This window comes from Triticum dicoccoides, chromosome 1B, assembly GCF_002162155.2.
Source record: "Triticum dicoccoides isolate Atlit2015 ecotype Zavitan chromosome 1B, WEW_v2.0, whole genome shotgun sequence".
NCBI lineage: Eukaryota > Viridiplantae > Streptophyta > Magnoliopsida > Poales > Poaceae > Triticum > Triticum dicoccoides.
The window spans coordinates 667,939,030-667,960,499 of NC_041381.1; the positions used below are offsets into that span (position 1 = coordinate 667,939,030).

Consider the following 21,470-nt stretch of genomic DNA (forward strand, 5'->3'; position numbering starts at 1 on the left):
CTCTCTCGGCCTCTGCAGTCTGCACGCCCCCCGCTCACCCCGCCGGCCAGGCGAATCGGCTTCCTGCGTCCAGCACTTGTAACTTGTAAGCTAGTACTGTAATTCTTTTTACCTAGATTCCTGCGTAGTGAAGTTGTCATCATGGAATTGAAATTGGAGCGGCGGGATTAGGTGACTGGGTGTTCCAGGACCATGGAATCGGATCTGTCTTGCTAGGCTGAGTCCGCAATTATCTGGATCAGAGATTTTGCCCTGATTTTGTCCAAACCATACAAATCGTTTACGCTGCTAGCTCTGTTTTCGGGTCAATTGGGACTAGTTTGTGCGCTCTCTCTAAGGATCTACAGTAGCATACAACATATGCGCTCCTCGTTCCGGTTTGGTTCATAAGGCCGGCATCCTCAGATCTTGCTCGATCTGGGTGTGCCAACTGAAAAATAATACTCCCTCCGTTCCAAAATAGATGACTCAACTTTGTACCAACTTTAGTACAAAGTTAGTATAAAGTTGGGTCATCTATTTTGGAACGGAGGGAGTATATGTTTACAAAAATGTTGTTGACGCCATCAGTTTGGGGGACCTGTAGCTAGCAATAGTACACAGTGCAACTTCTAGATGCTTACAAAAATTCAGATGTTTCAAAAAACAAGACTCTTGACTGTGGAATGTACCTTTTACTACATAGTATGTTTTTGTCATTGCACGATCTGCACATATATATTTTGCTACACACCACTGTTTTAAATAGCCCGATAGCTCCGCTATAGCACGCTATAGCGTTTACAAAAGGTCTTGCGCTAAGAGACTTTGGTCCAAACAAATAAACAAACATTTTAAATAGCGCGCTATAGCACGCTATAGCATTTGGAAGAGGTCCGCCGCTAAGATGCTTAGCGCGCTATTTAAAACTATGCTACACACCCGTATATTTTTTATGAACATATGGCTCGAGTAGGTTCATTTTGAAGCACAGTGCCAAGAGTAGGGTACAATCTTAATTAAATGTCTTAACCAATTGATTTGGTGCCGCCTAGGTTCTCAAGTATGGTTTTTTGGGTTTGTGGGGTTTGGCAAATTTGTTTATACTGTGTGGTTTCAATTTTCTTATGACACCAAATTTCAGTTGAATTTTCTTCATGTGCAGGTTCGCGACGTGCACTTCTCTCCCGCGTCGATGAAGATTTGGCCAGTGGTTAATTTCCTTCGTTTCCTTCTTGGCTTAATTTTCTTATTAACATATAAAAATGTAATTTTCCGGACAATCGCATTGAAAATGCATTTTCACTTGCAGGTTGGCGTGGGGCCAGTGGCCGACGTCGTCCTCTCCGCCCTCATCCTCATCTTGGCCGCTGCCGTCATCTTCGGCATCATCACGGGGCTCGCGTTCTGCGTAGTTTTCTGCCTCGGTGGTCCGCCCAACCTGCTGGGCGGCCCGCCGGTCGCCGGCATCGTCCTCGGTGGGGGTCAGGTGGGAGGCGGCCAGGCGATCGCAGGCGGGCCATAGGTGGACTGGTGTATTCATTGGCATCTATCTAATGTAACATGAACCATTGCGTTACCTAATGTTCTGAACCTGATAGTATTTCTAGATGGCGAAGCAAAACGGGCAATACTTGACACCATACTACTTGGCAATAGTCACACGCGTAGCCCAATCTTTTTCTAATCTTGACTTTGGTCTGCTATGCTCATCAATTTTGAATTCGCTCGCACCACGACAAATCAAATTATTGGTAGATATTTTCAACAATCTTTTCTCAATTTTGTCTTGGCTGGAAAAAAAATACGGACCACCTTAAATATGCTTGGGAATACCCAGCCTCGCTAGAAACCATGTGGAACCACATGTGGTCTTGACCATCCACCCTAGCAAGACACATGCTGGCTCATTGTGGATCACACCGCTCTGTGCAATACACCATGCACTCCAGCATCATATAGAGACATGACCTCATTGAAGAAACTCATCTTCACTGGTTTACCACCCCCACATAGCTGAACTTGATCTTCCCATCAAGACACACATTCATCTTCAACGTATCCTTACAAAGGCGTGCACTCGGACACAACAACGTTGACTCACTGACATGACGATGATTCAACGACCAGTCACGCTAACTTGCACAACTCCTCGACTAATCTTTGTCCCGTGGACGATGATCTTGACGACTTTATGGCACACACCTCGCCACCCAGTACACCAACACTACATCCCCGACAGACAGGTTGGTTGGGAATACAAGTTTCGCCAACAGACAGTAGGACGGGAAAGACTATTGCCAACCGACAATGTCTGATGGGGAAAGTCCAGACGGGAAAACCTTTTCCCGACCGACTGGTTGACGGCTATGGAGCATCTTTCCCGACCAACAGCCTGTTGGGCCTGCCATGGGCCTTTCCCGATCAACAGTCTGTTGGGCCAACCATGGGCCCTTCCCGACCGACTAATCAATGGACAGGTATTCTTTCCCGACCAACATTTTGTTGGGCCTGGCGTTAGCCTTTGCCAACTAACTGTTAGACGAAGTTTGTTTTGCCAACCAACAATCAAACAGGGTTTTTCTTTGCCGACCAACAATTCATCAACATTTTGTTCATCCATCTACAACTTTAATTAACATATGGTACTGATTGTCACATACATATAGTTCATGTGTTCTAAGTATAATCACCAAGACACCATACATCAGGCTCACATCAGGTGCAACAAACATTTTTTTATTCCATTAACTATTGGTAACATATATACACTTCAGTCTGTTCTAAACATAACCACCATGACACCATGCACCAGGTTCACAGAAGGTAAAACATATGGGACATCAATTGTACAAAATGAAATCTAAAACATCTGGTTGACATAGATCGTTGGCTTCATGGTTCCGTGTGAGTGCAGTCCTTTTGTTTGCTTCCTACAAAAGTTAAACAATTCTCCATTATAATACAGTATTAGAAACTAGAATACACTAGAAAAATTCCAACATAGAGGATCATCACATTCTTAAAAATATAAACAGTAATAAATACAGAGAATTCCATAGCCATGTGTTAACACTAACATTGATTCTCGGCTGAGATCACCACAGCCGGCCCACCATCTCCATAAGGAGTTGATAGGTCAACAAAGGCATTTGTTTCTTCTCACTAAAAATAAGATAAATTACTCTATTGGCATAGGCAAAAAAAAACAGAGTACGCATGATCTTGAGGTAGCAGAAACGTTTGAAGCATCTATTTGTCTTTAAACAATTATGTATTATGTATTATATAAATCACTCATTCTTCTGCATTTGCAGTATTGTCAGCATCTCATTGAGGTCATTTTCACTTTTTGGCATCTGACAACTAATGGGCAATGCTTATCTAGCTATTTAATTTGACTTTCAAGGACTACATTTGTGCAGACTTATTATACAAATTCGTAGATCTTACTAAAACAACTTAAGTACTGTCAAGGACCTCGGTGCCCAAGACAGCAGGACCTCGACTACGTAGTTCGTAGTCTCGGTTGATAGGAGTGCTAGGGTTTTTGCCTAACTGCTCAATGGTGCAGGAGATGGGATTAGGAGTAGAGGAAGAGGTAGGAGATAATGATTTATTGCCTGATATATAAAGGCCTTATGGGCTTCTAACAAACTGGAAATTATGCCTAACAAACTACTCCTGGACTCTAGGAACCAACGTAGGATCAGGACTCCTTGCCCCGATCACGCCTCGCCAGCTGTGGCCGTCGGCTGCTGCTCCTGGGCGCGCGGCCCGCGCCTGTATGCAGCGCCCCACATGACAAGTACCTAGGCTTAACGATTATGTACTTTCCATAGCAGGTGTGTGCTAAGCATAGAGTTTTTTGTACTATTCTTCCTGGAAGGAGATTGACTAGCTGGTGAATACATCCCTTATTTTGACTTTAAATTTCACAAAATAAACAAGATGGGTCAAGTTACCTAAACATGCCAGCTCAGGAAATATGTTTTTTCGTCTAGCTATGCTCAAGATAAACGCACCTGGTCCAATGTGGTAGCTATATATTGTTGCAGTGATGAGATTCCTTGTCCCAACATTGATTGGTGCCCTCACCCAGATATAAGAAATCTTGCTCCAGTACCTGCAACAGAAAGAAGGGGTTTCTTCAGATCCTCACAAACCGAGGTATACATTCATCAAGATCGGGAATTCTTCCAGTTTCTCCTCGAGATAAATTATTTTAATATTCACTTCACCAATAGAACAATACTATAGGAAAAGATTTTCTTTTGTATAAAGCCAATATGAATTCCAACATCTGCTAATAGTATATGTTGTTGGAAATAAAGATGGTCACACTACATTAATAACACAAGTCCAGGAAATGTTCCAAATTCTGGCAGAAACTCCTTTGTTTCTTAAGGAAATCAACAACAAACATAACAAAATATCATTTCTGGCTGTGATAATCATAAATAAGCGTCCAGTCAGGTCCAATAACAGATATAGTATCCAAGATAAAAGATGTGAACACTAGAGCGATTGAAGGCTCACAAAACAGTGAAAGCGACACAAACAAGTTTGAATATTGATATACTCAGCCAAATACAGTTTAGTGCTGAAACATTCACAAGTAATTGCTGAAGAACTCAAAATAAAATATGAATGTTACATGCAAAGCTTTGCACTGTTAAGGTCATGACACCAGCCCACTTACAAGCATGGCATCAACTATTACTTCACAAGGCAACTGAATTGCTGCACATACAGGAACTATTACTCTACAGGAAACTATATCCCAATTTCTTGCTCCCTAGTTTGACAGTAATTTGGTTTAGTTCATCTTTACAACAGTTCTATGTTTTTAGAAAACAAAAAATGTCCATGATTTTCAAAACTATGCAAGTTTCAAACAAAAAATTGAGAAATCATAAACTGGTTGTGAATTCGAAAAACATTCGGAAAATCATAAAATGAAAATGATTTCAAAAAATTGTTCGCTTATTATAAACAAAATGTGCGATTTTCAAATAAATGTTCATAAAACAAGAAATGTTCATGATTTTTGAAAAAGATGCAGTATTCAAAACATATTCAGGAATTTAAACAATGTTCATGAAATTTTAGAATATGTTCAAAAAAAATTAAATAGATCTGTAAATAATGAAAAAAATGAACCGTCGCTTACATATATATTCGGGAATTTTAGAAAAATGTCCATGAAATTTAAAAATATGTTCACAAAAATTAAAACAGATCCGTAAATAATTAACAAAATGAACCGTCGCTCACGTAGAGGTTTTATTAGGGGGCCTGTAAAGGTCGTTTTATGATTTCATTTAGTCCCTCACATAGAGTAAAAAAGGCCTTTGTGTCTTGTACACCGCCAAGCCACCAAAAATTGGCTCAGCTTCCTATGTGTCAATATAAGCTGCATAAAAATGACTAAATTTCTATTTTGCCTCCATACAGTGACGATGTACAATAGAGCCTGCGCGCCATGGCAGGCCAGTCGCAGCAAAGAGTTGTCAAAAAGATGTGGATGAAGCCGTATAAGCTCACGTTCGCGTTCAAGGCAAGTGAGTCACGTCAAAGGGTCGTCAAGCAGATGTGTTTGACGATTTCATGTTGGCTGACAGATGTGTTTGACATTTTGACGTTCACGTGTAAGAAGAAAACAGTCTAATATAAAGTACAGTACGTACTACCCAGCTTACGACGCCCAGATCGAAAAAAGTAAACAAACTTAGAACAAATCTCAAAGCATACTCAGGGCCTCTTTGATTCAAAGGATTTTCATAGGATTTTTTAAGGATTAGAACCCATAGGAATTTTTTCCACGTTGATCGTTTGATTCATAGGATTGAATCCCATCGATTTTTTTTCCAATAGATTCATTTGTACTATATTTCATTGGAATTCTAGCATCCACTCCAACCTCTTGAAAGAAATCCTTTGTTTTTCATGTGATACAATCAAACAAAATCAAATCCTATAGGATCCAATGGGCATTTCATTTCAATCCTACATTTTTCTTATTCCTGTGTATTTGCAATCCTGCGAATCAAAGAGGCCTTCAGTTTGGACGCCCAGACAAAAAAAAGTAAATTTAGAACAAATCTCAAAACATACTCCAACCTACTGGATTGGACGTGGACGAGAAAAATACAATCAGAAGCATACACCAACTTGGACTCGGACATGGAAAACATACACCAACTTGGACTCGGTCGTGGAAGAAGAAAACCAATCGGGAAGCATACACGAACTCGGACTGCCATAGGTTCTATACTAATATAAATTACCCAGCTCTCAGAGATTGAACGCCCAGAGAAAAAAGTGCCACCAGCTTAGTACACGCCAAGCAATCTCCAAGCTACAGCGCCAACCAAAACAAAGGAGCCGTCAAGTATGTTCCTTTGATGTAGATGATGCCCGTGCCCCTGCATATTGTTCATAAAATGATAAAACAGGTGGTTTCTATCATCTAGATTTCTAATGAACTACCCTATACAAACTTTGATGCAGGGAAGCCATGGATGTGCAGGAGAAAAGAAGAAAAAGAGATAGAGAGCGATATGAACGGATGACCAATGAAGAAAGGCAGGAGAAACTGAAAAATGCTAAGGAACAAAAAAGAAAGAGAGATCAAGAGCGGTATAAAGAGTGGAAATGAACGCATGACCGATGAAGAAAGGCAGGACAAACTCAAAAAACGCCGTGAGGCCTATCATCAAAAGAAAGATTCAGGGAAAACAGCAGAACAGAAGGCAGCACAATGCGCACAAGAAAAACAAAAATATGCAAGCATGCAGCCAGAACAAAAGAAAGCAAAGGTAGAACAAAATAAAGCTCGCCGTCAAATGGAGCGCAACACACCGTCCAAAGATTCACTTGCAATGGAGAACCCTGAATATGTCGCAACCGAACAAGAGGTTAGTACATTTGCTGTAAAACACAGGGATAATGTGCCAGCAGGAAAAAGGCAAACATTGCTACACCATCGTAACGAACAATTCATGAGAAGACAGAGGCAAACTGTTTCCGTATCATCAAAAGAAGATGCATCCATGACGAAAAACACCGACGAAAACAAAGAACCTCTGGAGCAACCACAAGTCATGACTTACGGTAATAATCACAATTTTATATAATACTCGCACTCCAAGTAAATATAATCTGTCTGTACAACTAACCATCTTTTCTGGACAGAAATCCTCTCCTCAATGTTTCCAAGCATCAGAGAAACAAATGAACCAACACAACCATTATACAATGATGATCACGACAACCACCTCGTCAGCTGCCGCGGGAGCAGAGCACATCGGCAGACCAAGATGACGATAGCCCATACCGCACCCAAGGTAATACTTTCAGTCACAAACAAGTTCTTTTCTATGAAAACAAAACTTCCGTTTCTTGGCAACATGTTCCTCCCAGGCATCAACATTGTGCAACAGTTGCACCAAAGGGTGAGGTAGCCCTTGCTGTTGTTTCATTTGATTTTCCCGAGGCATTACATACATAATTGTAGCCCGGCCTAAGCTTCCTAGAAATACATACGTCTCTCTAGGAGTTTGAATATGTTTTATCTCTTCTCAGTTTGGATATGCTCTAACTCTTCACAACGAGGAGTATATATTGATCTTAGAAATTTGTCAGTGATGTAATGTTTTGTGTACAAGCTGATCCGTGTTTTTGGTGACATCAGGTTTTTAGTAGATGAAGGACAAAAGTCTGCGCACAGAAGACCATTCTTGATGGATTCAAGAGAATCAAGAGTGAAGCATCAAGATACGATAAATATGTTGATTACAAATATGCCTACCGAGACACGGGTTGTTTCATATATCATTGGTTGATTTGGATCTGCTCACAGAGAAAAAAGATGACCATATATATATGGTAGTTACTTCCATGTCACAAAGGTGCTCTTCAGTAGGTACTGCATAATCATGTTAAAGTTTCACAACATTCACATTCTCAGTGCTGTTCTCATATCCTGTATCTCCAGTGTTTGATCATAATTTAGATAATTGATTTGATGTTGCTCATCTTTCAGTATCATGTCTTCTTTTTCGAGATTTACATATCCCATTCTGCAGGATGTGCTATGATTTAGCAATTAGCATGTTGATCTCTTTTTAATTTTCATGTAGCTATATACTTTTGTCCTAGCTTAAGGACCTTGGCGATTCAAAAGTTGTAGGACATGATACATATTGTCAGCGTTAGTAGCGAACTGTGAGGGTTAGCCCCATGCCGAGTATTGCATATTTAGTAGTACGTACAAGTCTGCTAGGGGCCTCGAGTTATGCTTTTCTGTGAGGATTAGCCCCCTGCTGAGTATTCCATATTATGAGGGAAAGACTAGCAAAAAGGCCAAAATGTCTATTTTTCTCCCGTTGCAACCAAATTCAAGTATGAAAATAAAGGATTATGCTGTAAAAAAGGACAGATAAGACTAGCTAATCCAAATACACCACCGGAACTTATGAGGCTTTGGACAAGCAATGACTCTGATGCAAGACATTTTCGGCAAAATATAAGATTTTTCAATGGGCACTTCTCGTCTACTACACTATATTGCCAGCTCGACAGAGATACAAAAGACATGCGAACGGCCGGTATTTACACCTTTCGAGCACATGGTCAAATATATCACAACATACACTCAATTGGTAATAGTCACTCAGATCCAAAGCATCTAGAACTATACTTCTAAGACGATGATCCAAGCTTAGAGCATCGATACCGCCGTTGCCGTGAGGAAATGTACAAGCAAGACAAGCATGTGATGGCAATAATAACAGACATACTACGCGGTAACCCGTACTCTCAGCAGTTTAGGAGTTTGGGACAAGCCCAAAACCTTGAGGACTACAGACTGATCTTGAACCTTAACCAGAGATTGGACCAAAGAACATACAACGAGCCAATCAATTCAGAGGTAGCTGCAGTGTGGATTGAAGGAAATGAAAGAAGAGATACTTATGACAGAAATGTAATATTACATGGAAACAACAACGAAAAAGAGCACATTCGATCATATTACGGGTGCTATGATCCGTTATCATATCCTCTATTCTATCCAAGAGCTGAATTGGGTTGGCATAGGAAAATCCCGAAGAGGGAAACACGATAGGAAGATATTCGTGCTGAAAATATCAGTAATGATGATGACCCAGGTAAAAAAATTCAAATACTATTACATTCAAATTCAATTTTCATATACTACCACCTATGCAACTAGCTTTTTATGTTGCAATATTTGCACAGATTCGGTCAGTGGCCTATGGGTAACAATGAAAGAATACTACTGCTATAAATTCCATACACGACCAGGCATATTCAACCCAATTTTGCATGGTGGACGGCTGGACGCCTATTCCAGCAGTTTGCTGTAGATACATACATCAAGATTGAAAGCTCCAGACTGGATTACATCGGGCACAATCAAAAGAAAATAAGGGCTGACCTATACCAAGGCCTTCTAGACAGCATTCAAGTTGGAGAACAAAATGGAGATGCGGTCCGAAAACGGAGAGTACTTGCCTCGTCATTTATTGGAGGGCCACGAGATAGACTTCGTCGGTATCTCAACGCTATGGCTTTAGTTAGAAAATATGGAAACCCAGACGTATTCCTAACAATGACCTGCAACCCCAACTGGGAGGAGATCACACGTGAACTAGAGACTGGACAAACACCACAAGATCGCCCAGACATTGTCGTTCGTGTTTTTAGGGCAAAGCTACAAGAAATGAAGCAACAACTATTCAAGAAGGGCATTCTTGGAAAGGTTCAGGCATATACATATGTCGTAGAGTTCCAAATGAGGGGATTACCCCATGCTCACTTTTTGCTCATCATGACTGGAAGATACAAGTACACATGTCCAGAGCAGTATGACAGAATCATCTCCGCCGAGCTCCCTAACAAGCACAAGCACCCAGAACTATACAAAATGGTAATCAAACATATGATGCATGGTCCTTGCGGTGCATTGAACAAATTGTGTCCATGCACAAAGAATCGTCTGTCATGCAAGAACAATTATCCAAGGCTATTTAACGAAACTACGATTCAAGGCAAGGACACCTACCCAATATATAGGAGGCGCGACGACAGCCGGACTGAAATGGTCCGAAATTGCACATTAGATAACAGGTGGGTGGTTCCTTACAATCCCTATCTGTTAAGGATGTTCAAGTGCCACATAAATGTTGAGGTATGCTCAAGCATTAAAGCCGTTAAGTACCTCTTCAAGTACATCTACAAGGGCCACAACCGAGCATCCGTATCTGTAACTGACAAAGTAGAGGAAGTCGAAATCGACGAGATTAAGCAGTACAGAGACGCCCGGTGGGTGACACCTCCTGAAGCACTGTGGAGAATATATGGCTTCGAACTAAGCAAAATGCACCCACCAGTCTTGCAACTGCAGCTGCATCTCCCAAATATGCACATGGTTTCATATCATGCCATGGAGAAAATACAGAATGTTATCGACCGTGAAGGCACGGAAAGATCAATGTTGACTGCGTACTTTGAAGCAAACAACTCACATGAGAAAGCACGAGGCATACTATACAGAGATTTTCCGGAACATTATCAGTCAGGGGAAGTTTTGGCGACCGAGGAAGCGAGCCTCTGTGTTCCAGGTTGGCAGGATCATCACAGCACACCCGGTCGAAGGAGAACGATACTATCTTCGGGTCCTCCTAAACCACGTGACAGGCGCCACCAGCTACGAAGACCTATGAACAGTCGATGGACAAGTAATGCCAACCTTTTGTGAAGCTGCAGAAAAAAGAGGGCTCATTGAGGCAGATAGCACATTGGACGACTGCATGACAGAAGCGGAGTTGTTTAGAATGCCATCATCGCTGCGAAGGCTATTTGCGACAATCTTGGTTTTTTGCGAAACCAGCGACGTACGTAGCCTCTGGAACAAGCACCTTGAGGCAATGTCAGAGGACTACAGCAAAAATTGCAAATGCAAGCACACAGTCGAACAGATGGTTCTGAAAAATATCAAAGACATGTTGCACTCGATGGGAAAAAACATAGAATCGTTTCCTCTTCCAGAGATCGACGAACAGCATGAGATGACAGACGACATACCGAGGGAGATCATCGAGGTGGAACACGAGGACGCATCTTTGCATAAGAACCTAAACAAGGAGCAGAAGGAGGCCTACGATGAAATCCTAGCAACAATTGACCGCCAAAGAGGAGGTATATTCTTTGTCAATGGACCTGGAGGCACGGGAAAAACTTTTCTTTACAGGGCGCTCTTGGCCACAAGACGCGGACAAGGCAAGATTGCTGTGGCGACAGCCACTTCCGGTGTTGCTGCTTCCATAATGCCCGGAGGGAGGACCGCACACTCAAGGTTCAAGATTCCACTAAAAGTAGACGACGGGGCTATTTGTGGATTCACCAAACAGAGTGGGACAGCCAAGCTACTCAAAGCAGCATCACTGATAATCTAGGATGAAGCATCCATGACCAAGAGGCAGACAGTGGAGGCGCTAGACAAAAGCATGCGGGACATAATGGACAGACCAGAACTTCCATTCGGTGGAAAAGCAATAGTATTTGGAGGCGATTTTAGGCAAGTGCTACCTGTTGTTCGAAAGGGAACAAGAGCTCAGATAGTAGATGCATCACTACGCAGGTCCGAGCTCTGGAGTTCAATGCGTCAACTGAAGCTCGTGCACAACATGAGGGCTCAAAACGACAACTGGTTCGCGGAATACCTCCTACGCATTGGAAACGGAACAGAGGAGACAAATGAAGGCTCAAAACGACAACTGGTTCGCGGAATACCTCCTACGCATTGGAAACGGAACAGAGGAGACAAATGAAGATGGTGAAATACTACTACCAACAAGTATACGTGTGGCAAATAAGACGGATGACAATGGCCTGGATATGCTCATCGACAATGTCTACCAAATGGACAATGCTTCCCTAAAAGATCCAAAGTACATCACGTCAAGAGCAATTCTATCAACAAGGAACGACTCCGTAGACATAATCAACCTAAAAATGATTGATCGCATCCAGGGGGAGGAGATGGTGTATCACAGCTTTGATTCGGTAGAAGACGACCCACATAACTACTATCCACCAGAATTCCTAAACACTCTCACCCCAAATGGACTGCCTCCACATATGTTGAAGCTCAAAATTAATTGCCCAATCATACTACTCAGGAACATCGACCCTGCTAATGGACTATGCAACGGCACGAGGTTGGTCGTACGCGGATTTCAAAAAAATATAATTGACGCAGAGATTGTGGTGAGACAACACTCTGGAATGCGAGTTTTCCTGCCCAGGATACCATTATGCCCCTCTGACGATGACATGTTTCCGTTCAGTTTCAAGAGGAAACAATTTCCAATCAAACTCAGTTTTGCTATGACAATTAACAAATCACAAGGCCAGACAATACCGAATGTCGGCATCTACAGGCCTTAACCCGTTTTCTCACATGGTCAACTATATGTCGCACTATTTAGAGCAACCGCGACATCAAATATAAAGGTATTAACAGGTACACATGATGAGAGCAAGCAGAAGAAGAAAAAGAACAACATAGACGACACATACACAAAGGGAGAGAAGAAAAAGAAAAAGGAAAGGACCAGCACAAGCGGGACATATACGAAAAATATTGTCTACAAGGAAGTCCTAACCAAATAGGTAATACAACCTTTCAATTTCTTCTTCAAAATTTCAACTACTACTTGAAAGGATCATCGTTTAAAAAAAACTAAAGTTTTTATATTTCAAATTGCATTGCTTACTTTTTAACCTTAAACATATTACTTGGATTCTACAGAAACATTGCAGCCAAGTGACAAATTCGCAGTTAGAATTCAGTACTTCATCATCTTCAAGGAGGCAAGACTCATTTGTTTGTTCAATTTTTGTTCTATTTAGTGGATTCAGAAAGATGAAACCAGTATGGTGGCATCTACCAAAGAACCGTGGCATGTCTTTTTCATGGAAGTGGTGTGTGACCATGAATGCAGCAATGAGGATTGCTATGTTCATTCTTTTGTTGTAGCAGACTACTCACATGATAATCATATGTATATTACTTTAACCTTACAAAGTAACCAGAAAAGATAATGGTGCTGTTCTAATACCTGGAATGTTGCTACTGTCACAGTATCAAGCAAAGCATTGGAGGTATAGTTGTTTGACTTCAGCCTTGTTAGCTTTGCTTCAATGTATACCAAAGTTTTCGCGCAAATCACAATTACAGTTGAATCCAAAACCTAAATAAGCAAAGTGTCAACAATTAGAGTACCATAACTACTAAGTACCATAACAATAATGAGAAAATATGACAAAAAATTCTGAAAAGATCCTGATGAACAAACCTCCCATTTCGTCAGTGTATCGAGGGGATAAATCCTTAGGGTCCTGTTTGTACTGGCCTACTAGGATCACCATAGGGATTCCATCCAGACCAATCTGCGGTATGAAAAGATAAATTATCAAATTGGTATAGAAAACACTTGCTCTTTACATTCTAGAAACCACTAATTTTACATCCACAAATAATTAATCCTCGACATTTTGAAACCAACGCCGGAATTGAGACTAAACAATCGATAACATACTTGACTAAAGGAAACAACATCGTTTTGCAGAGCTGGCATTCTCTGATGGAATAAACTAATGCGCCGGAGAAAATCACAACCCGAACAAGATTAAACTAGCTAGGCGTGCGTGTAGTTGCAGATTGGCCTTCTGAATTTGACTTGTGTAGCTCCAGATCAATCTTAAAAATGGAGAATGATAGTACATTATTAATTTGCACAGAGAGTGGCTCTAAGTTGCTGTGAACGGAAATTTCAGAAAGAAACAAGCTGTTAATAAACAATCAAAGGCCAAAAGTCCTCACTCACCTCAGTTTCAGTCAGACCTGAAAACCACCGGGTGGGTGTGGCACCAAAGCACATAAGCTCCTTAACCGGACACGAGGCTTCCTCGCGGTGTCACGGTGGCTAGAGAAATGGCTCGGCCAGCCACCCAAGAAACGCCCCCGAAAACTCCAAAGCCGCCGCCGGCGCGAACAGGAAGGACCCCCGGAGACGGGGGAGACGCGGCGGTCGGCTTCGGCGGCGGCGGGCGGTGCCTGAAGGGTGCGGAGCACGCGGAGGGCTGAGGCGGCCACGCGGACGCGGTGGAAAACGCGGGCGGCGGAAGGGGAGCACGGGGCCGTGTGCGGCGGCTGCGGCGGGGACGAGGAGGGCGCGGCCGGGTCAGAGCGGAGGAGGCCCTGGAGAGCCTTGAGGGAAGAAGAGTTGAATGAGAGGCGCGGCGAGGCGGCGGTGAGCGCCGTGGAGGAGCAGGTTGAGGCGGAGGAGGAGCGCGTCTTCACATAGGGCAGAGGAGACGGATGGAGTGGCCGGGGATGGGGGGTCTTACGGAATGGACAGCCGTGGGCTTTTTCTTTTAGAGCAAACGACTCTGAGGTCTGAGCTAGCTGCTACCAAAAATAACACAAACGCTCTCAAGACCATAGTTTCAAAAATAAAAAATCAATGGACCAAACACAAAAGTAGTGCTAAATAAATAAGACATGCAATATAATGTTCCAAAAAAATCTTTCACCATAAAAAATTCAATTCTAAAAAATATTCTCGAAAATCTAAAAAACATACTCAAAGAAATAAAATATCGTGTTTTACTGAAAAAAAAAGTTGATACTTTTTAATAGGATGAAATGAAAATTAGGAGCTCAATAGGTCATCACAAACATTGTTAGGATAAGTCCAAATTACAGTCCAAAAAGAAATACTAGGTGTAACCTTATTTCTAATGTTTAAACAATTGGATTAGAAAAGTATAAAAATTACCAAACAGAAATGCCAACAAAATTACACATATAAAGATAATTTAAAAATATTTCAACAAATATGTTCATGCTTTTTTAAAAAACACTTAAAAAGCACCCAAAAAAGCACTACTAACTACAAAAAAAATTCAAAATGTAAAATAAAAATAATTAATTTACATAAAAATATTTCATAGAGAAATGTGCCGATTTACATAATTTTTTATACTACTCTTCAAAAGGTTTTACATTTTTAATGAAAATATTAAGTTTTAATAAAAACAAGGAAATTTTCACATTCAAAATTTATTTAAATTAAATATTAGATATATAAAGTGGCAAAAAAGTACCCATGAAGCAAGTCCTGTCACATTTATCACCCGTGCCCAGTGCAACGGGCATTTGTACTAGTTAGCCGTAATTTAAGGTAGTAGTTATGGCAATAAATCATAATTATCCATACTAAATAGCCGGACGCTCCTTTTACCAGGCCTCATCGTATGCTGGAGACTAACTCAATCCTACGGCATTTGACTGGTCTGATAGTTGCAAAGCATCAGTAGCCTGATGCCTAGTGACGCCCCATAGAAGAATTCATCTGGTCTTTTAAAGTTGCAACCAAGTACTACTTCTGGGAACTAAATAGAACATAATGTTACAGTGATATTTTCACAAGGAAACAGTTACGTAGTGCTACATGCATACCGTTTATACCAAAGAATTACTCCCTCCGTCCCATAATATAAAAACATTTTTCAAGCTTTGTTAGTTTGGAAAACGTTCTTATATTATGGGACGGAGGGAGTAATAGAAAACTGGAGATGTGTTTACAGGACAAGCACATAGTCCTATATGCCAATCAGAAGCAGGGGCGTACCTACGTTAGCCCTCCCGGTGTCACAGGACACCGGGTAAATCTCGTGCTTACGCTATATGAGGTCCATATTTATGGGCTGGACACGGGTAATTTTTTGAGCTGGACACCGGCCAGCCCAGCGATTAAGCAGCGAGGCAGTGCAGCCCACGTAGACGTAGACACCAGCGGTCAATGCCCATCCGAGCGTAGCTAACGTGCGGACACCGAGACCTATGGCCTGGCTAGCTAATTAGCTGCCGATCGATCAATCGATCTCTGTTTACTCGTATCTCTGTACGACTGCTCGCCTGTTTGGCTTCTAGCCTTTCTGGTCTGTCTCATCTGGTCACGGCGTCGCCCTAAACCCTAAACCCCCTCCGCCGCTCGGCCAGACGGCCAGTCGCCAGTCCGCCTAGTCGCCACAGCACCCAACCGCCAAACTCTATCATCCCGGCCTCTTCCGCTCTTAGCTTTCTGGAATTTTGATTTTTGATTTTTGAAGTAAACAAAGGTATGACTCCCTGCACTTGGTACTAATTGTGGATCTCTCTGACTCCCTCAACTATCCTCAACTATCAGTAGGCATCTCAATTCTATATAGTTTCTGTTATCCTATTGTATGGTTAGGGTTCTAAAATTTAAAGGTAATATAATTGGGAACAAATTGCTGCGATTTGCCAATTTCGGTTAGTGATTCACATCCAACTGGATTATTTCTCAACCTCGTGAACGGCACCAGGAAGGCACAATGTCAAGTAAGTTTAACTCCCTAATTGTACAGTTTAATCAATATGCTTATTTATTGTTTCTATTCTTGCAAGTTCAAACACAGATGATGTAACTCGTTGTGCATTTTTTCGAACACAAAAATCGGAAAATTACAGGAAAATTGATGGAAAGGACGTAGAGGGTTATTTGAAAAAAGTAATGCTCGTCACTTAATTTATGAATTATTCCGCAAGTTCATTTAATATGTACTAAGTTATTTTTTTATAGGCGATCAGGATCTATTGTCTGTCGTCGTCCGATTATATTTATTTTCATTGTTTGGAGTTTGCGTGCTTTAGTGTTGTACTTCACATAATCAACTAGTACTTCAAGTCAAAGCGAGACATTTCATTTTGGGAGGGAATCTTACTGCCATACATTTTAACTTGTCAAGTGTGCTATCATATAGGAGTATATGATGTACACATGGACACCGGGACATTTTTGTTCTGGGTCCGCCCCTGATCAGAAGTAAACAGTGAGGGCATCCAACATTTGCTTGCTATCACTGATACATACTTACTGATGTTCTTGAGAGAGTAAAGAGTAGTAGCATCAAGTCGATGTGATGCATGCATATGACTATGGACATCTTCCGGTGGCCTTTTTGCCCAAACTTACTAAAGATTCATTTCCCCTGCAAAAATTAATATTCAAATTCAATCTGCTAACAACCCTAGAATCCAAACAATAATAGTGATAGAATATTAGGGTTTGAACTTTACTACTTCAAAGACTTCTGCTTCCATGAACCAAAGCAGCACAATATTTTTTACAGAGATTAAACTATAACCAAGTAAAAAAAAATGGTCAAACGGTGGGAGTTGCAATCTGAACACACACAGAGAGAGAGAACTTACGATGTTGTTTCTGCCATGGATAGCTATCTCCTGTTCTCCTGAATTGGGGAGAGATGGGGGCACCCACGACCAAGCTCCTAAGGCCAACTCCAGCTCACGACCCCAAACGTCCGTTTTAACCTGCTTTCGTCTGTTTGGGGCTGTTGCCGTGTTGGTGCGCCCAACGCGCGGCCGCATCCCATGTCATGTCCGGGGTGGAGGTGATATAAAAAAATTGCAAAAACTCAAAGAAATGCCGAAAAAATACAAATAAACGCAAACATAATTAAACAGTCTTCACGGCCCTACCACAGTTCTTAACATAAACATAATTAACATAAAGAAAAAAACAAAAGTGTCGCCCACGCGATGCTGACATGCCCGTCGGTGCCGTGCTTGTCATCGTCTCCTCACGTGTCGTCGTTGTCATCCTCGTCGCTAGTGAGGTCGATGTAGGGCGGCGGCGTCCAGTGGTGGGCCGGTCCCTGGAAGGTAGGAGGCTCCTGCACCACCTCACCCGTGGCAACGTCTCGCGCTCCGGTGACTGCGGCAGCGTGGGGCGCCAGTTCACGGCCCCCACGGCGTCGGCCATGTCCGTGGCCGTGCACGACCAGCTTCACCACCGCCCCACACTACTGGAATTTTCACGTACGCCGGGTGTAATGCTCTTCGCTGAGTACTAAAACACGGACACTCGGCAAAGCAAGCTTTGCCGAGTGTCACTCTTGGCAAACCCACCTTCACGGAAAACTGCCATCTTTGCCGTCACTGCCTCACGGCAAAGAGGCACCGCACGACAAACCCTGCAGACGACGAGAGCCGCTCACGGCAAAGAGGAGCCATGTGGCATGCCCGTCCGCAATAGACGGCTCCGTCAGTTACTGCGTACTTTGCCGAGTGTCACTCTCGGCAAAGCATATGCAACATCCTATATTTTTTTTGTGTGTGTTCTTTCTAACTGACATGTGGTTCCACTGGTCACATTTATCAGTAAAATGTTTAAATAACTTGCTAAATATTTTTGAAAAAATGACGATATCTTTGCCGAGAGCAGCTCTCGGCAATCCTTCTGACCAGTAGGACAGCGTGGCCCACATGGGAGCTGACAGTTTACATAGCTTTGACGAGAGCTAGTCTCGGCAATGCTCTCCTTCTTTTCCGAGAGCTGCTCTCGGAAAAGTTGTGGCACAACAGTAATGCCCCAGACGACCATGTTTCTGAGAGGTGCTCTCGGTACGTTTTCCAAGTGTTGCTCTCGGAAATCTTTCCCATCCATTCTGCTGTCAAGCTATTTTTTTTCTGATCCCTGCAGATAAAAACAACTACAGTGCAATTTGAACATATATAGGCATAATTTGATCTAGTCCACACATATATAGGCATAATTTGATCTAGTCCACATATATATGCATAATTAGGGATAATCCACATATTGTCACACACAAGTCGAATGTATTATCTTAGTAGACCTCACACACAAGTCGCAAATTCATACATATTGTCACTACTTGCAAAATACGTGCACGTCACAATAGAAGTATACTTGTTCATATATAGATCATCTTGAGGAGGAGAGGCCATCGGGTTAACATTCCGGAGGAGGAGGAGGGGCATCACTTGCACTGCTTCGAGATTGCATAAGAACCTATAAGAGTAGAGTCATGTGAGGGTGGTTCGTCCCTATGTAATGAATCTTCTACTCTAGTTTAGATAATATTCTACCTGTAGTTGATCCTCAAGCAGCTTCAACCTCTTGTTCGTGTCTTCCCGTTCCTTTTCTCTGAAGTCCTTCTCAGCCTGCCGCCTTTGCTCCTCTTCAACAGCCCGTTGCGCCATTAAATCCTGTAACATGGCATTAGGCTCATATAGGTTAGAACGGTGCTATTTCGAGGCATGGACATAAATAAAAGGTTAGGATGCTATCTCATGTGATGCGGCGGTTGGGCGACTCCATATGGACGTAGTTGAGCTGGTGCTCGACGCGCGTATCTCGTGCAGCTTGCGATGCCTGGAGGTGGCGATGCCTGGAGGTGGCGATCACCCTGTTGCAAAGGAGGTGGCGGCCATGGCCCTTTCCCTCGCCAGCAATGATGAGAAGCTCAGGGTCAAGGGGCTTGGACGTAGGTTCGGCTTCCTGCTCGTGCACCTCCTGGAAGACCTCTTTGAGGGTCCCCCACTTCTCCTCCGCCGACTCGCTGCAGAACTCGGCGCCATCCTTCCCCTTGTGGCCTTCTTTCCAGGCTTCTAGGATGTGGACCGGTCGGCCAATCTTCGCCTCCTACAAAATTAACCATCAAGTTGAATGAACCAAGATGCACCGTGCGAAAAAGTTAACATCTTAATCCGCATATCATGTGTTGCTTGAGAGCGGTTAGGTTCCGGCTCCCCTGGACATGAGCCGGACCTGGCATTTTGGCTCGTTCGATTCCCTTCTCCACATGATGCGCCTACCATGCTGGGTCACACCACATGTCAACCAGGGCCTCCCAACAATCGTACTTCATCCAGGGTTCCTTCACCTAGTCAGACAAAATCGAATAATTGAGGAACAAGAGGGATGAATCAAAGTACTAGCAACCGATGTAGTCACTTACCACTGACAGGTATTCTTCTCGCGACAAGTTGGTCTGGCAAGCAGTCTTCCTTGTCATCTTCTCTCCCTTCTCATCGAGCGGCCGACACTGCATCACGGCTTTGTACCGCAGCGTGTGCTTGGTGTCAGAGAGTATCTTTCGGGCAGATTTCATGATGCCTTTGATCGCCTTCTACTGCTTACCATCCACGCAAGCAAATGTTTGCTACAAGAAAGCATATGGCATCTTCTCACCATCCACACAAGCAAGGATTTGGATATGAAAAAATGCAGTGGTCGGAGCGAAGATACTTACAGAAAAACATTGATGACCCGAGTGGCCATGATGACATCGTGCTCATCCTTGTTGTGTAGGTAATGCTCCCAGGTTAAACCTGGCGACGGCGGATCGTCATCACCCGGTTGATAGAGTTGGGGCAGCAAACGGAATGATGCCTTCTAATGTTGATGTTATCACTCTGATCTCCAAAATCGCGTGAACTTCATGTTATGTTATGTTTGAAACTGGTCCTTGTATGTTGAGAACTCTTGCATCTTGAGACTTGTAAACTTGTGGTCTATTGCTTTTATGCACTATTGCTTTTATGTGGAATGTTTTTCAGAATCAATCGTTGCTTCTTTTGTTCAATGATGTCTATATGTGACATGTTCTATGAGTGATGAACTATATGCTGTTGTTGTGTATGTTTCGCTGCAGGAAAGAAACAGAAACAGTGAAAAAAGGCTCCTGGGCACACCGTTGTCGAGGGCGGCTCTCGGTAAAAACTGTGAAACTGGACCAGAATGTACCCTTTACTGAGAGGCCTCTCGGTAAACATATACCAAACAGTATACCCTGACACCTTTACCGAGAGGCCTCTCGGTAAAAGATAATAACTTGTAGCCCTCCTGGCAACTTTACTGAGATACCTCTCGGTAAAGGAAAAAGGATTGCCGACGGTGGCTCTCGGCAAAGTATTTTCACGGCTTTTAGGAGAAGTGACATAGCCCTCCCCTATTGGCTCAGTTTGCCGAGAGTCACACTCGACAAAGATGGCCCTCGGCCTGTTTCTCCTGGTCCCACGTATCGGAAGCTGACACGTGTCAGCCTGCTACTGGCTCTCTTTGCCGAGAGCAGCTCTCGGCAAAGTTGGCCCTCGGCTTGTTCGCCTGGTCCCACATGTCAGGAGCTGACACGTATCAGCCACCTACTGGGCAGCTTTGCCGAGTGGCTCTCGGCAAAGTTGGCACTCGACCTATTCGCCTGGTCCCACATGTCAGGAGCTGACACGTGTCAGCCACCTACTGGGTGGCTTTGCCCAGAGTTGCTCTCGGCACAGTTGGCCCTCGGCCTGTTCGCTTGGCCCCACATGTCAGGAGCTGACACGTGTCAGCCACCTACTGGGTGGCTTTGCCGAGAGTTGCACTCGACACAGTTGGCCCTTGGCCTGTTCGCCTGGCCCCACATGTCAGGAGCTGACACGTGTCAGCCACCTACTGGGTGGCTTTGCCGAGAGTGGCACTCGGCACAGTTGGCCCTCGGCTTGTTCGCCTGGCCCCACATGTCAGGAGCTGATACGTGTCAGCCACCTACTGGCTCTCTTT

General features: G+C 43.1%; 2 long non-coding RNA genes across 2 annotated transcripts; one reads left to right on the forward strand and one right to left on the reverse strand.

The window, feature by feature from the left end:
- Window positions 1–12: 12 nt before the first annotated feature.
- LOC119311950 lies at window positions 13–1,401 on the forward strand. Its single transcript, XR_005151188.1, has 3 exons — window positions 13–85; window positions 1,145–1,192; window positions 1,292–1,401. It is a non-coding gene; the product is annotated as an uncharacterized LOC119311950 (long non-coding RNA).
- A 1,191-nt stretch (window positions 1,402–2,592) lies between these two features.
- Window positions 2,593–14,464, reverse strand: LOC119311958. The gene is made up of 5 exons (XR_005151189.1): window positions 13,899–14,464; window positions 13,368–13,461; window positions 13,131–13,262; window positions 4,005–4,105; window positions 2,593–2,912 (listed from the first exon to the last, which is right to left on the reverse strand). It is a non-coding gene; the product is annotated as an uncharacterized LOC119311958 (long non-coding RNA).
- Between the last annotated feature and the right edge of the window lie 7,006 nt (window positions 14,465–21,470).